At 50.8% G+C, this 12043-nt stretch overlaps 1 protein-coding gene across 3 annotated transcripts in view; it reads right to left on the minus strand.

The window, feature by feature from the left end:
• The window catches only part of LOC122541385 (PHD finger protein 1-like), a 42966-nt gene extending 32106 nt beyond the window's left edge, over nt 1–10860 (minus strand). Inside the window, exon 1 of one of the 3 annotated variants that reach the window (XM_043678114.1) lies at nt 10673–10860. The gene's annotated coding sequence lies outside the window, so the exon portion shown is untranslated. Of the gene's footprint in view, nt 1–9682; nt 9783–10672 lie in introns of those variants that run through there. The other 2 variants (XM_043678112.1, XM_043678113.1) reach the window with 2 other exon arrangements.
• Between the last annotated feature and the right edge of the window lie 1183 nt (nt 10861–12043).

The following is a 12043-nucleotide window of genomic DNA, read 5'->3' on the forward strand; positions in this document are numbered from 1 at the left end:
TTACAAGGGGACATAAATTTAAGGTGAAGGGTGGAAGGTATAGGGGAGATGTCAGGGGTGGGTTTTTTACCCAGAGAGTGGTGGGGGCATGGAATGCGCTGCCTGTGGGAGCGGCAGAATCAGAATCATTGGTGACCTTGAAGCGGCAATTGGATAGGTACATGGATGGGTGCTTAAGCTAGGACAAATGTTCGGCACAACATCGTGGGCCGAAGGGCCTGTTCTGTGCTGTATGTTCTATGTTCTATAACCTAAATTCTGGTCTCCACACTAAGAAGCAAAGAGAAGGTGCACGAGAAAGATTTACAAGAGATAAACAAATAGGTAGGCAGCACGATCGAAAAGATAAAACTATCAATGAAGACGGACCAAGCCAAGGCTCTAGAGTGGCATGGCACTGTGGCTCAGTGGTTAGCACGGCTGCCTCACAGCACCAGGGACTCTAGTTCGATTCCAGTCTCAGGCGACTGTCCGTGTGGAGTTTGCACATACTCCCCGTGTCTGCGTGGATTTCCTCCCACAGTCCAAAGATATGCAGGTTGGGTGGATTGGCCATGTTAAATTACCCTATAGTGTTCAGGGATGTGTAGGTTAGGTGCATTCGTCAGGGGTAAATGTAGAATAATAGGGTGGGTGAATGGGTCTGGGTGGGTTACTCTTCGGAGGGTCGGTGTGGATTTGTTGAGCTACGTGGCCTGTTCCCACACTGTAGGGATTCTCTGATGAACCCCCAACTCCCTTCTCCCACTCTGGGAAGCGCCGCAAATACAGCACGCTGATCATAGGAAAAAGTTTGATAGGACAGACTTTTGCTGAGGGTGGCCAGGGAAAGGACAGTGCAAATCACTGATAAATCCAATTAGGCATTCGGGAGAACTCTCCTGACCTGGGGAGGGGGGGGTTGGAATCTGAAATTCACCACGATAGGGAGTGGAATTGCTGAGAGAGATTTCAGGAGAAGCTAGATGGTCTGCTGAAGCAGAGGGGTTGATAAGATGCTGCTGATGGAGGGAGGTGAGGACAGCAGTTTGCAGTTTTCCACATCAGCCCGTGGAATTGTGGACACAAGGTTGTGTGTAATTCCAGGAAAGGCTGGGGCATCAGGAAGATAAATGAACCTGTTTTTTTAATGAGTAGCAAACACGTTAGATAGATGAGATTAGATCGTATTAGTGTGGACACAGGCCCCTCAACCCAACAAGTCCACACTGACCCTCCGAAGAGTAACCTTTACCCATTCCCTTCTGACTAATGCACGTAACACTATGGGCAATTTAGCACGGCCAATTCACCTAACCTGCACATTTTTGGACTGAGAGGGGAAACCGGAGGAAATCCATGCAGACACGAGAACGTGCAAACTTCACACAGGCAGTCACCCGATGCTGGAATCGAACCCGGATCCCTGGCGCTGAGAGACAGCAGTGCTAACCACTGAGCCACCGTGCTGCCCTAATAGATAGATTGATTCACTTACAACAGCAGGAAACCCACAAGCTGCTTGCCTTCACGTCTTGCCAATCCAAAGGCATGACAACAAGCAGACACGGAGCTAACTGACACCGAGAGGATTACTGTCAGATGACTTTCCCCGCTTGACCTATCCAATCAGAGACTGTCCATCACATGTCCCCTGTGTCACATGCCACAAAAGCCAGCAGGTGGCAGTGTTGCACCACGTTTACCCCAATCACACTAGAATCTGCTCGTGTGTGGGTGGGTGGATGGACGGCTCTTGAAAAGGATGCAAAGGACTCTTCCCCACACCCCCAAGAGGCCCACGGGTCAGCCAAAGAGGCAGGAGGCTATCGCATGAGGGAACAGCCCAGATCCACCTCACATGTGACACAACCAGCTCCCCACCACCAACGTCAACCCCTACCCGAGACCCCCACACAGACACACAGTATGGACTTCATAAGCATGAGCCATAGCAATAGGGGTGATGAGAGCACGACGGAATCGTCACTGGATTAGCATAGAGGTACCCAAGTTCGAAACACATTGTGGTGGACCCTGAATCCAATTTTGAAAATCTGGAATGATAAAGTCTAACAATGACCACCTCTTGAATGTCGTAAGAACCCATTTGGTTCACTTATGTGCTTGGATGGAGGAAATCTGCCTTCCTTACCTGCGCTGGTCTACATGTGACTCCAGTCCCAGAGACCATTGATTGGCAGAGGAGACTCAACGAGCTGAATGGCTCCTCCACCTCACGGTCAATGAGGTTGACTCTTAACTCTCTCTCTGAGACGGCCCTACAAGCCACTCAGTTGGATCAACGGATGAAATCTCTCTAAAAAGGAATCAAACTGGTCAGACCACCTGACATTGACTGAGGCACAGAGAACAACATTGGGCAAGAAACAGCCCTGTTGACTCTGCGGGTCCTCCTCACTAACACCTGGGGGCTGGTGCCAACATTGGGGGAGCTCTCACACAGACTGGTCACGCAGCAGCCTGACACAGTCATACTCACAGAATCATACCTCACAATGTTTCAGACACCTCCATCACCATCCCTCAATGTGTCCTTGTCCCAACGGCAGGGCAGACCCAGCAGTGGCACAGTGGAGGGAGTTAGCCCGGGAACTCTCAACGCTGACTCCGGACCCCAAGAGATCTCATGGCTTCAGGTCAAACAGGGGCAAGGAAACCTCTTGCTGATTCCCACGTGCCGTCCTCTCTCAGCTGATGAATCAGTACTCCTCCAGTTTCAACAGCACATGGAGAAAGCAATAAAGTGGAAAAGACACACAATGTACCCTGGACGGAGGATTTCAACACCCACCACCAAGACTGACTCGACAGCAGTTGGGGTGTTAAAGGACATAGCTGCTAGACTGGATATGCAGCAGGTGCTGAGAGAACCAACAAGAGGGAAAAACATACTTGGCCATTATTAATCTCACATGTCATCTGCATAATTTTGTCCATTCACTCAACCTCTCTGTATTTGCAAACTTCAAGTCTCCTTCACTTTCCTCCCTATCTTTGTATCACGTGCCCTGAGCGACCACCCCTCCACTCCCTGCATCAAAGTCATTCGCGTACAGAGAAACCTCAATTATCCAAACGACGCGGGCAAGGAGTATTCTGTTTGGATAACTGAATGCCAGATAACACAATTTAGCCAAGCGTCAGGACCTCGCGATCCAGTTCGGAGAATGCGAAATTCAGATAATCGAATGCCGGATAATCTAGGCTCCTCTGTAAACTGTAAAACATTCAGGCTCCTGAGAACTCCACTCATCACACCCTGCCAGTCAGCCACGGTCTCACTTCTGCTATTCTGTCTTCTATCTACACCAACATGTTACCCCTTACATCATGAGCTATTAGTCTCTGCAACAACTTTAGATGTGGCAGCCTATTAAATGCCTTCTCGAAATCCAGGTACAGTACATCTACAAAGTCCCTTTATCATTGTTATTCATTCAGTGGGTGTGGCTGCCCCAGTTGCCCCTCGAGAAGGGGACCTTCATGAACCGCTACAGTTCACACACGCTGTAGGTTGACCCACAATGCCACGAGGAGGGCCAGGTGCTGGCAGGTGTGACTAGATTGGGTTGGAATATCTGGTCAGCATGGACGGGTTGGACTGAAGGGTCTGTTTCCATGCCGTACATCTCTATGACTCTATGTTGACCCAGCAACATCCAAGTCATGATGGCGAGTGGTTTGAAGGGGAACTTGCAGGGGATAGAGTTCCCCTATACATCTGCTGCTCTTGTCCTTCCAGGCGGAAGATGTCGTGGATTTGGAAGGTGCTATCTCTGAGGATCTTTGGTGAATTCCTGCAGCACATCTTGCAGATAGTACAGACTGCTGCTACTGAGTGTCAGTGGGGGAAGGAGTGGATGTGGTGTGAATCGAGTGGGCTGCTTTGTCCTGGATGGTGTCGAGCTTCTTGAATGTTGTTGGGTCTGCACCCATCCAGGCAAGTGAGGAGAATTTTCTATTAACCACAGCGATGATCCTCTCTGGGCTGCACTCCAAAAATTCACTAAAGCTCTCCAGGCAGTATCTTCACCATCTTGGGTGGGTGGGTGGTCTGTGTGTGTGTGGTAGTGGGTGTGTCTACATCAGTGAGGGTAAGCCTGAGGGGAGCGTTTCTCTTGCTTGCCCCTCGGTGCAGCCCATTGCGGCCCGGAGAGACAGGCCCAGGCGGTCAGGTCAGTGCTGACTGACAGAGACACCACCTCACCGATTGGCCTGAGCAAAACACTGCAGCGACCCAGATAGCAGACAGGGCGGGGCTCCTCCGGAAAACTGGAAAAGGTTAGGAGTCAGGTGAATGGCTCTCTCGGCAGACAGGAACTTCATCGAGGAATCAACTGGGAAGCCGTGTTCACCCCGGCAAAGGTGTCAAAGGCCCCTCCCCACTCGATAGGAAGGGAGGAGTCAGACGGCTGCCCACTGCCGAGGGAAACAACGGAATGCAGTACCCCTTGAGAGATGTACTCAACTGACTCTGGTTGGCATGGGAATGCCAAACCCGTGTGCGGAGTGCCCCTGGGAGGAAAATACAGCCAATACCAACCCCCCGGGGTCAGGCAATGTAGGAGGGGGAGGAAGGAGTGGGCAGGGTAGTCCAGGGCTCAGGGCCCAGCCCACTGAAGGCACGGTTGGCCCCACCCCCCCCTCAGCAGAGGGTGTCTGACATCGCTCGGACTCAAGGCCAGAATTGTGTTTTGGGGGGGGTAAGGGGGAAAGAGTTCAGAGACCAGTCTATTAAGACACAGAGACCCTTCCCCGCAAAAGGGCACATCGGTGGGAGGGTCTCAATTAGAATCCCCATGTGACGATAGAGGATTGGGGGCTGGCTCCAATTCTCCACCGTCCCCAGTGAGGGGATGGGGAGGGCGGGGGTGCCTGGGGGCGAGATTTCTTCCGAAAGACACAGGGTCAAGCTGACAGTGAGTGAAACACCCAAACCCTTTCGGATCTCACAGAGGGAACTCGGCTCTGGGAGTAGAGGCGGTGGGTTGTGGCAGGGTGCTGGTATGGGTGGGTCAGCTTTCCCAGGCTGGTTAATGCCAGGGGCACTCATCATCTCTGCCAAGGTGGCACTGCCCACCCTCCGTCTTGCCTACCATCACCCCCTCTCTGGGCTTCCCCGATCTAGTGAGGAGAGAAATTCCTGTTGCTTTACTCTGACAGGTGTGTAGACACTTCCCACGCTGCGGCATGCCAGGGCAAAGAGAGGAACACAACAAGACTAATTACAGCTTGGAGCAAGTCTTAGAAACAGCACCTCTCCACAACCAACACCCCAGCCACAGACAACACATCACGGCAACCACAAAACAGAGGAACTGCAGGAGGAGGCAGCCAATTGACATCACGTTCCCCACCCCCAAACCTCCACCATTCAATTGTATCACACCTGAACTCTCTGTAACCTTTCTCCGCGCCCCCCCCCCCTTACCCTCACCAAACCAAGACCTGACAATTGTAAGCCTTTAAACTTGTAAGTAACCCACTCCCACCCCTCCCCTCTACCAGCGTTCCAAATCTCTGCCGCCTTTTGCGTGAAGGTGTGGCTCCAGATTTTACTCCTGAACGGACCAGATTTGATCTTCAGGCCCTCTCTCAGCCCCCTCCTCTGTCGTTCAGAGCCCACTCCATCCCACTCCCGTCAAAGGAAGCAGGTTACCCTGAGCCGCAGCATCAAAGCTAGTCAGCCACCAGAAAGCCCTCAACATGACTGTCCCTCGATCAGCGACACGTGCACGTGCACGGGATGGCCGAGTCTCCGAGGCCGGTGCTTCGTAACTCAACCGCTTTCTGCTGGCTATCACTGAAGCCTCGATGGCACACCCCACCTTCCCATACCCCCCCACCCCATACAGTCTCTCCCTCCCTGAACTGTACAGAATACTCCGGACAATTTTCTCTCCCCTTGAATCATTACTACCCCCTCCCCCCCCACACAACTTTGTGGCCACCCCTTGGCCTGAGATCAGGGGTCAACCATCCCGTTAACCTTCCTGAGCTCTTCTGGGACCAAGTTGGGCCGGACTCTTCCTCAGTCAATAAGTGTAGTGCTGGAAAAAGCAGGGCCGGTCAGGCAGCATCCGAGGAGCAGGAGAGTCGACGTTCCCAGCACAAGCTCTTCATCAGGAATGTTTCTGATGAGTAGATTATGCCCGAAACGTCGACTCTCCTGCTCCTCGGATGCTGCCTGACCGGCCCTGCTTTTCCAGCACCATACTCCTCGACTCTGATCTCCAGCAGCTGCAGTCCCCACTCTCTCTCTCCCAGGTTAACCTCCCCCAGGTTAAGGTTTCCTGCTGCTCCACTGGACAAGGCAGCTCAGACGTTGTTGTGCTGCAGCCCATTTCCACAGTCGCTCCACTTACACAGCGCCTTTAACAAGGGAAACAGGAGAAGGCCATTCTGCCCCTGGAGCCTGACCCGCCTGATCAAGTGTCTGATCAAGGCTGATAGCTTTAACACCTCGAAACGTATCAACTTCTGCCTCAGGCATACACAATAACTGCTCGGTGGAGGAAAGATTCCAAAGTCCATTACTCTCCGAGTGAAGACACCTCATCTCAGTCCTAAATGGACAGCCCCTATTCGAAAACTATGCCCCCCCCCTCCCCCAGTTCTAGACTCTCATTTGAGGAGGATGGAGGGGATTAGAGAACAAGGGATGGGCAAGGCTAATGAAAAACTTTAAAATGTGGAAGGGAATTTTTAAATGTGGACTTTGCCTGACCGGCTCCCAGAGTAGGTCAGTCAGCACAGACATGAGGGGAATTCAGGACTAGTCATCAGAAACTATTTACCAGCCCCATTTCTTCACAGAAACAGTGTGACTGCCATTCACAATGATTGTGAGGCAATACTTACTGTCTCCAACTTTGGTTAAGGGACACAGAAATAGTTAAATGCTTAGGCCTGTATCAACGTCATTACAACAGGAGCCAGCTCCACTGCAGCCCACGAGAGGACTGGAAAACAACAGGACAGGAAGCAATCAGCCCAGGGGTTTAACTGACTGTAAACTGTAATAAGGACAGGGGCAAGGAAGGAGGTCTCTACACTGTCCCCATCAAACACGCCCAGGACAGGGACAGCACGAGGTTAGATACAGAGTAAAGCTCTCTCTGCACTGTCCCCCATCAAACATGCCCAGAGCAGGGACACCACGGGGTTAGATACAGAGTAAAGCTGCCTCTACACTGTCCCCCATCAAACATGCCCAGGGCAGGGACAGCACAGGGTTAGATACAGAGTAAAGCTGCCTCTGCACTGTCCCCATCAAACACCTCTAGGACAGGGACAGCAAGGGGTTAGATACAGAGTAAAGCTCCCTCTACACTGTCCCCATCAAACATTCCCAGGACGGGGACAGCACGGGGTTAGTTGGAGTGTAAAAGGTCCCTCTGTATCGTCCCCAAAGCTCTGCCTAGTTACTGCACAGAATACTGAAGATATTTCAATAATCATGCATTTTAAATAATAGAACCAGTCCCCTCCAGATGACAATCACTTTTAACACTAATAAATTCTGAGTGAGTGCACAATCTGAATTAACGACTGACACTTATACAGCAAAGCAGGAATGGTGCATTATACAGCTTGAACCAGCAGATATTTTCACAACAAGGCCTGGCATCTAGAATCAAACCGCTCAATGACATTGTCAGTGACCCATCAAATCAACATGCCCTTGTCATCATTTAGCTCAAACGTCTTAATGATTTCTTTTTTAGCTTAGCTTTACAAGATAGCTAACTGATTGCAAACAAACGTAAAATGGGATTGGCTCATTAGCAAAATGTACAGTATCTCTAAATGGATGGAGTTGGGTTTTACGAATATTAAATGGCATTGATGAATTAAACTTTAAGTCAGGATGGTGAATCTAAAGGATATCAATAGTTTTATCCAATAACATATTAAGAACTGTTTACCCTTTCTATCCACTGTGTCTATTATATACTGGCAGCCACAAACTCCTGAACATATATCTGTAATAGTAATGGTCCTGTTAAAATTCTCCTTCCTCAGTTTTTTTCTAAGGATGGGAGGTAACCTTCCCACACTGTATTCATCAATCTTCGGGTTAAACCTCTCACAGCCTTTTTATAGATTCAGACGTGGGATGTGGGTGTTGCTCACTGCTCCTCGGATGCTGCCTGAACTGCTGTGCTTTTCCAGCACCACTATAATCCAATATTTATTGTCCATCCAAATTGCCCGCAAGGTGATGGTGAGCTGCTTTGTTGAACCACTGCAGTCCATGTGCAGGTAGACCACTGCAGCACAACGGAGGGAATTCCAGGATTTTGACCCAGTGACACTGAAGGAACGGCGATACATTTCCAAGTCAGGATGGTGAGTGGCTTGGAGGGACATGTGCAACTGCTGATGTTCCCATGTATCTCCTGCCCTTCTCTTTCTAGATTAGATTCCCTACAGTGTGGAAACAGGCCCTTCAGCCCAACCAGTCCACACCGACCCTCCGAAGACCAATCCACTACCCCCTATTTACCTCTGACTAATGCACCTAACACTACGGGCAATTTAGCGTGGCCAATTCACCTGACCTGCACATCTTTGGACTGTGGGAGGAGGTAAAGGTCAAAGAGCAATCACCTGATGAAGGAGCAGCACTCCAAAAGCTAGTGTGCTTCCAATTAAACCTGTTGGACTATAACCTGGTGTTGTGAGACTTTTAACTTTGTACACCCCAGTCCAACACCGGCATCTCCGAATGAAAGAACTTCGAATGTCGGCAAAGGAGCCCTGGTTAGAGACAAAACAAACTGCAGATGCTGGAATCCAAAGTAGACAGGGGGAGGCTGGAAGAACATGGCAAGCCAGGCAGCGTCAGGAGGTGGGGAAGTTGAAGTTTCAGGTGGAACCCTTCTTCAAGGCTGGGAAAGGTTTTATCCGAAACGTCGACTTCTGCACCTCCTGATGCTGCCTGGCAATGTAGCCTTGGCAGTGCATCTTGTCGCTGGCACACTTTGCTTCCACTCTGCGTCAGTGGTGGAGAGAGTGGATGTAGTGCCAATCAAGCAGGGGCAGAGGGTGGGGGGCTGATTTGCCCTGGGTGGTGTCGAACTTCTTGAGTGTTGTTGGAGCTGCACCCATCCAGGCCAGTTGGAGGGCATTCCAGCAAACTCCTGGCTTGTACATTAGATTAGATTCCCTACAGTGTGGAAACAGGCCCTTCGGCCCAACCAGTCCACACCGAGCCTCCGAAGAGTAACCCACCCAGACCCATTTCCCCTTGACTTATGCACCTAACACTATGGGTCAATTTAACACGGCCAATTCACCTGAATTGCACACCTTTGGGCTGTGGGAGGAAACTGGAGCACCTGGAGAAAATCTACGCAGACACAGGGAGAACGTGCAAACTCCACACAGACAGTTGCCCAAGGCTGGAATTGAACCTGGGTCCCTGGTGCTGTGAGGCAGCAGTGCTAACCACTGAGCCACCTGAAAAGTCTCCAAAACTCCTGAGTGGATGGGGGGAGGGGGAAAGAGAGAGAAAAAATGCCCCCTAGGTTCTGGTCTCCTGACTCTCTCACTGCTCTGAGTAGGATGGTGCTCAGCTTCCTGTATCGAAGGGAACGCGCATACACACACACACACACACATACTTGGCAAAGGCTGACCACAGAATTTAACCCTTGCAGACCCAGCATCATACCATTTGATTCTGCTGCATCCCCTCTCACGAAGCCTGGGTCACACCCTCCGAGAGTTGCGGTGCCCAGCGGGGGTTACAGTGTTGGAAGGGGCAGGGCTGGGACAGCTACTCAAATCTGAAAATGCAAATCAAAGCATCGAGGCGGGGCAGCCCAGCCTAACGCCTTCCCCTCCAACGCCTTTGAGCTGCATACCGCAAGCGAGAGAGAGGGAGGTGGGTGTGTGCACTGCAAGTCCCTTTCCCACATTCTGAGGGGATGGCTGTAGGAAACTCAACCGGGAGGGGAGGGGAGGGGAGGAGAGGAATATCTGCAAAAGCTCGAAATTCCCCCGCCCCTCACTTACTCATAAAACATGCAGCGAGAGAGAATTAATTAGGAACAGACTGGCCCCTGTACGACACATACACACGTATGGAAAAGGGAATGATGTGGGTGGATGCAGCGTACTCACTGGCGGTGCACACTCAGACGGGCCGAAGGGCCGCTCCCGCACCCTTCTCATTCCGTCACCCCCAAATCTGTCCACGCCAAAGACCTGACAGTGCCCCGAGGAAATCAGACGAGACGCCTCAACGTTACCGTTCGGCGGATATAGCAATCTGTGTGTGTGTATATCCCCAGCCCCTCACGTCTGCTGCAATGAACCTCTCCCTCCCCGCTCCCAAATCTTATTGCATACTGATTTTTTTCTCTCTTTCCCCCCCCCCCCCCGCCAACCTCTGTTTGGCAGGAGGGGGAGAAGATCACGTATGAGGGGGTGTGTTGAGAAACTGACCCAGTGGCTTCCACAGAACAGGGAATGTTTTTCTGGCCCAGCGGAGGAAGTTAATACCAAAAGAAAATTCGCGATCTAGCCATTTCTCTGGGGTGTTTTCCCCTTTTTTGGGGGGGGGTTTAATTCTTTCCCCCCCCCCCCCCCACTCACTCCCTCCCAGACGATAGGATCCCATCCTACCTCTCCCCACTGTCTGTCACAGTAAAACACTCACCTGCAGCATCTGAATCCACACCCAGTACAGACCGCTGCAGTTTCTCTCCTAGTGCAGTCTGTCTCTCTCTCTCTCTCTCTCTTTCTGCACTTGGCTGATTCGCAGTGAGGTTTCCAACTCAGATAAACACACACAACACGTCTCCAGCAGCTATGCTAGTCGCCATCTTCCTGTGACGCAGACTACAGCTAATTTCGGTCTACAGATTGAAATTCAATCTGAGTGTGTGTGTGTGTGTGTGAGAGAGAGAGAGAGACAGCGGAATCGTGTCAACAAGTTATGTTCGCCACAAATTTTAATAAGGTCTAATTCTCCCCCCCCCCCCGGCAGCAGCCTGACTGAGTTATGTAACACCAAGCAGGGGCATGATGAATAATCAGGACTGATTTATTTTACCAAAAAAATATAATTAAAAAAAAAGTTCCTCAGAAACCCGTTTGGAACCGCTCTGTAATTGCCTGGGCACAACTTTGTGAGATGTGCATTTCGCTTGCCCGGGAGGGGAAGGATTAATGAGAAGGTGGAATGCGAAAAGGCTTTTGGTGCAACTTTTTTTTTGTGTGTAGTCCGTATGCGCACAGGAAGATCCCACGGGCAAAAAAAAAAGTTACTTTGCAACATTTGTTAAAATGCCATTGGACGGAATACGGGGGAGTGATCGGCTGACAGGGGGATGAGGTGGGGTTTGTTTGATATTTTTGTCAATAGGGACGGGCACGATGGACTGAATTTTTAGCGTCCTAACGAAGGGTCACTGGATACGGAACGTTAACTTGGTTTTTTCTCTCTCTCTAGATGCTGTCAGACCTTAGAGTCATAGAGATGTACAGCATGGAAATCGACCCTTCAGTCCAACCTGTCCATGCCGACCAGATATCCCGTCCCAACCCAATCTAGTCCCACCTGCCAGCACCCGGCCCATATCCCTCCAAACCCTTCCTATTCATATACCCATCCAAATGCCTCTTAAATGTTGCAATTGTACCAGCCTCCACCACTTCCTCTGGCAGCTCATTCCATACACGTACCACCCTCTGTGTGAAAAAGTTGCCCTTTAGATCTCTTTTATATCTTTCCCCTCTCACCCTAAACCTATGTCCTCTAGTTCTGGACTCCCCGACCCCAGGGAAAAGTGAGGGCTGCAGATGCTGGAGATCAGAGCTGAAAATGTGTTGCTGGAAAAGCGCAGCAGGTCAGGCAGCATCCAAGGAACAGGAGAATCGACGTTTCGGGCATAAGCCCTTCTTCAGGAATAGAACTTTGTCTATTTACTCTATCCATGCCCCTCATAATTTTGTAAACCTCTATAAGGTCACCCCTCAGCCTCCAATGTTTCAGGGAAAACAGCCCCAGCCTGTTCAGCCTCTCCCT

Source organism: Chiloscyllium plagiosum, chromosome 37 (genome assembly GCF_004010195.1).
Source record: "Chiloscyllium plagiosum isolate BGI_BamShark_2017 chromosome 37, ASM401019v2, whole genome shotgun sequence".
Taxonomy (NCBI): Eukaryota; Metazoa; Chordata; class Chondrichthyes; order Orectolobiformes; family Hemiscylliidae; genus Chiloscyllium; species Chiloscyllium plagiosum.